We start from the raw sequence: 5,389 nt of genomic DNA, 5'->3' as shown, positions 1-5,389 counted from the left end.
GTCGGCAGTCGGCAGGCAGTCCGTCCATCCATAATTGTATTATTATAATATATACCACCTAACCGTGGTTTTTTTTTCATTCTTTATACCGTCATAGTGTCATACTAGTTGTTACGAGTATACTACTATCTCTTTATCAACCAGTGTACAGTGCGGTAGTTCACGGCTGTGGCTACCTCTGTGTCGGCAGTCGGCAGGCAGTCCGTCCATCCATAATTGTATTATAATATATACCACCTAACCGTGGTTTTTTTTTCATTCTTTATACCGTCATAGTGTCATACTAGTTGTTACGAGTATACTACTATCTCTTTATCAACCAGTGTACAGTGCGGTAGTTCACGGCTGTGGCTACCTCTGTGTCGGCAGTCGGCAGGCAGTCCGTCCATCCATAATTGTATTATAATATATACCACCTAACCGTGGTTTTTTTTTCATTCTTTATACCGTCATAGTCAGTCATACTAGTTGTTACGAGTATACTACTATCTCTTTATCAACCAGTGTACAGTGCGGTAGTTCACGGCTGTGGCTACCTCTGTGTCGGCACTCGGCAGGCAGTCCGTCCATCCATAATTGTATTATAATATATACCACCTAACCGTGGTTTTTTTTTCATTCTTTATACCGTCATAGTGTCATACTAGTTGTTACGAGTATACTACTATCTCTTTATCAACCAGTGTACAGTGCGGTAGTTCACGGCTGTGGCTACCTCTGTGTCGGCAGTCGGCAGGCAGTCCGTCCATCCATAATTGTATTATAATATATACCACCTAACCGTGGTTTTTTTTTCATTCTTTATACCGTCATAGTGTCATACTAGCTGTTACGAGTATACTACTATCTCTTTATCAACCAGTGTACAGTGCGGTAGTTCACGGCTGTGGCTACCTCTGTGTCGGCAGTCGGCAGGCAGTCCGTCCATCCATAATTGTATTATAATATATACCACCTAACCGTGGTTTTTTTTTCATTCTTTATACCGTCATAGTCAGTCATACTAGTTGTTACGAGTATACTACTATCTCTTTATCAACCAGTGTACAGTGCGGTAGTTCACGGCTGTGGCTACCTCTGTGTCGGAACTCGGCAGGCAGTCCGTCCATCCATAATTGTATTACAATATATACCACCTAACCGTGTTTTTTTTTTCATTCTTTATACCGTCATAGTCAGTCATACTAGTTGTTACGAGTATACTACTATCTCTTTATCAACCAGTGTACAGTGCGGTAGTTCACGGCTGTGGCTACCTCTGTGTCGGAACTCGGCAGGCAGTCCGTCCATCCATAATTGTATTACAATATATACCACCTAACCGTGGTTTTTTTATACCACCTAACCGTGGCAGTCCGTCCATAATTGTATACTAGTATCCAATCCATCCATCTCCATTGTTTACCTGAGGTGCCTTTTAGTTCTGCCTATAAAATATGGAGAACAAAAAAGTTGAGGTTCCAAAATTAGGGAAAGATCAAGATCCACTTCCACCTCGTGCTGAAGCTGCTGCCACTAGTCATGGCCGAGACGATGAAATGCCAGCAACGTCGTCTGCCAAGGCCGATGCCCAATGTCATAGTACAGAGCATGTCAAATCCAAAACACCAAATATCAGAAAAAAAAGGACTCCAAAACCTAAAATAAAATTGTCGGAGGAGAAGCGTAAACTTGCCAATATGCCATTTACCACACGGAGTGGCAAGGAACGGCTGAGGCCCTGGCCTATGTTCATGGCTAGTGGTTCAGCTTCACATGAGGATGGAAGCACTCAGCCTCTCGCTAGAAAACTGAAAAGACTCAAGCTGGCAAAAGCACCGCAAAGAACTGTGCGTTCTTTGAAATCCCAAATCCACAAGGAGAGTCCAATTGTGTCGGTTGCGATGCCTGACCTTCCCAACACTGGACGTGAAGAGCATGCGCCTTCCACTATTTGCATGCCCCCTGCAAGTGCTGGAAGGAGCACCCGCAGTCCAGTTCCTGATAGTCAGATTGAAGATGTCAGTGTTGAAGTACACCAGGATGAGGAGGATATGGGTGTTGCTGGCGCTGGGGAGGAAATTGACCAGAAGGATTCTGATGGTGAGGTGGTTTGTTTAAGTCAGGCACCCGGGGAGACACCTGTTGTCCGTGGGAGGAATATGGCCGTTGACATGCCAGGTGAAAATACCAAAAAAATCAGCTCTTCGGTGTGGAGGTATTTCACCAGAAATGCGGACAACAGGTGTCAAGCCGTGTGTTCCCTTTGTCAAGCTGTAATAAGTAGGGGTAAGGACGTTAACCACCTCGGAACATCCTCCCTTATACGTCACCTGCAGCGCATTCATAATAAGTCAGTGACAAGTTCAAAAACTTTGGGTGACAGCGGAAGCAGTCCACTGACCAGTAAATCCCTTCCTCTTGTAACCAAGCTCACGCAAACCACCCCACCAACTCCCTCAGTGTCAATTTCCTCCTTCCCCAGGAATGCCAATAGTCCTGCAGGCCATGTCACTGGCAAGTCTGACGAGTCCTCTCCTGCCTGGGATTCCTCCGATGCATCCTTGCGTGTAACGCCTACTGCTGCTGGCGCTGCTGTTGTTGCCGCTGGGAGTCGATGGTCATCCCAGAGGGGAAGTCGTAAGCCCACTTGTACTACTTCCAGTAAGCAATTGACTGTTCAACAGTCCTTTGCGAGGAAGATGAAATATCACAGCAGTCATCCTACTGCAAAGCGGATAACTGAGTCCTTGACAACTATGTTGGTGTTAGACGTGCGTCCGGTATCCGCCGTTAGTTCACAGGGAACTAGACAATTTATTGAGGCAGTGTGCCCCCGTTACCAAATACCATCTAGGTTCCACTTCTCTAGGCAGGCGATACCGAGAATGTACACGGACGTCAGAAAAAGACTCACCAGTGTCCTAAAAAATGCAGTTGTACCCAATGTCCACTTAACCACGGACATGTGGACAAGTGGAGCAGGGCAGGGTCAGGACTATATGACTGTGACAGCCCACTGGGTAGATGTATGGACTCCCGCCGCAAGAACAGCAGCGGCGGCACCAGTAGCAGCATCTCGCAAACGCCAACTCTTTCCTAGGCAGGCTACGCTTTGTATCACCGCTTTCCAGAATACGCACACAGCTGAAAACCTCTTACGGCAACTGAGGAAGATCATCGCGGAATGGCTTACCCCAATTGGACTCTCCTGTGGATTTGTGGCATCGGACAACGCCAGCAATATTGTGTGTGCATTAAATATGGGCAAATTCCAGCACGTCCCATGTTTTGCACATACCTTGAATTTGGTGGTGCAGAATTTTTTAAAAAACGACAGGGGCGTGCAAGAGATGCTGTCGGTGGCCAGAAAAATTGCGGGACACTTTCGGCGTACAGGCACCACGTACAGAAGACTGGAGCACCACCAAAAACTACTGAACCTGCCCTGCCATCATCTGAAGCAAGAAGTGGTAACGAGGTGGAATTCAACCCTCTATATGCTTCAGAGGTTGGAGGAGCAGCAAAAGGCCATTCAAGCCTATACAATTGAGCACGATATAGGAGATGGAATGCACCTGTCTCAAGTGCAGTGGAGAATGATTTCAACGTTGTGCAAGGTTCTGATGCCCTTTGAACTTGCCACACGTGAAGTCAGTTCAGACACTGCCAGCCTGAGTCAGGTCATTCCCCTCATCAGGCTTTTGCAGAAGAAGCTGGAGGCATTGAAGAAGGAGCTAACACGGAGCGATTCCGCTAGGCATGTGGGACTTGTGGATGCAGCCCTTAATTCGCTTAACAAGGATTCACGGGTGGTCAATCTGTTGAAATCAGAGCACTACATTTTGGCCACCGTGCTCGATCCTAGATTTAAAGCCTACCTTGGATCTCTCTTTCCGGCAGACACAGGTCTGCTGGGGTTGAAAGACCTGCTGGTGACAAAATTGTCAAGTCAAGCGGAACGCGACCTGTCAACATCTCCTCCTTCACATTCTCCCGCAACTGGGGGTGCGAGGAAAAGGCTCAGAATTCCGAGCCCACCCGCTGGCGGTGATGCAGGGCAGTCTGGAGCGACTGCTGATGCTGACATCTGGTCCGGACTGAAGGACCTGACAACGATTACGGACATGTCGTCTACTGTCACTGCATATGATTCTCTCAACATTGATAGAATGGTGGAGGATTATATGAGTGACCGCATCCAAGTAGGCACGTCACACAGTCCGTACTTATACTGGCAGGAAAAAGAGGCAATTTGGAGGCCCTTGCACAAACTGGCTTTATTCTACCTAAGTTGCCCTCCCACAAGTGTGTACTCCGAAAGAGTGTTTAGTGCCGCCGCTCACCTTGTCAGCAATCGGCGTACGAGGTTACATCCAGAAAATGTGGAGAAGATGATGTTCATTAAAATGAATTATAATCAATTCCTCCGCGGAGACATTGACCAGCAGCAATTGCCTCCACAAAGTACACAGGGAGCTGAGATGGTGGATTCCAGTGGGGACGAATTGATAATCTGTGAGGAGGGGGATGTACACGGTGATATATCGGAGGGTGAAGATGAGGTGGACATCTTGCCTCTGTAGAGCCAGTTTGTGCAAGGAGAGATTAATTGCTTCTTTTTTTGGGGGGGTCCAAACCAACCCGTCATATCAGTCACAGTCGTGTGGCAGACCCTGTCACTGAAATGATGGGTTGGTTAAAGTGTGCATGTCCTGTTTTGTTTATACAACATAAGGGTGGGTGGGAGGGCCCAAGGATAATTCCATCTTGCACCTCTTTTTTCTTTTCTTTTTCTTTGCATCATGTGCTGATTGGGGAGGGTTTTTTGGAAGGGACATCCTGCGTGACACTGCAGTGCCACTCCTAGATGGGCCCGGTGTTTGTGTCGGCCACTAGGGTCGCTAATCTTACTCACACAGCTACCTCATTGCGCCTCTTTTTTTCTTTGCGTTATGTGCTGTTTGGGGAGGGTTTTTTGGAAGGGACATCCTGCGTGACACTGCAGTGCCACTCCTAGATGTGCCCGGTGTTTGTGTCGGCCACTAGGGTCGCTAATCTTACTCACACAGTCAGCTACCTCATTGCGCCTCTTTTTTTCTTTGCGTCATGTGCTGTTTGGGGAGGGTTTTTTGGAAGGGCCATCCTGCGTGACACTGCAGTGCCACTCCTAGATGGGCCCGGTGTTTGTGTCGGCCACTAGGGTCGCTAATCTTACTCACACAGCTACCTCATTGCGCCTCTTTTTTTCTTTGCGTCATGTGCTGTTTGGGGAGGGTTTTTTGGAAGGGACATCCTGCGTGACACTGCAGTGCCACTCCTAGATGGGCCCGGTGTTTGTGTCGGCCACTAGGGTCGCTTATCTTACTCACACAGCGACCTCGGTGCAAATTTTAGGACTAAAAATAAT

This window comes from Pseudophryne corroboree, chromosome 6 (genome assembly GCF_028390025.1).
Source record: "Pseudophryne corroboree isolate aPseCor3 chromosome 6, aPseCor3.hap2, whole genome shotgun sequence".
Lineage (NCBI taxonomy): Eukaryota > Metazoa > Chordata > Amphibia > Anura > Myobatrachidae > Pseudophryne > Pseudophryne corroboree.
Note: the sequence above shows the minus strand (reverse complement) of the source record.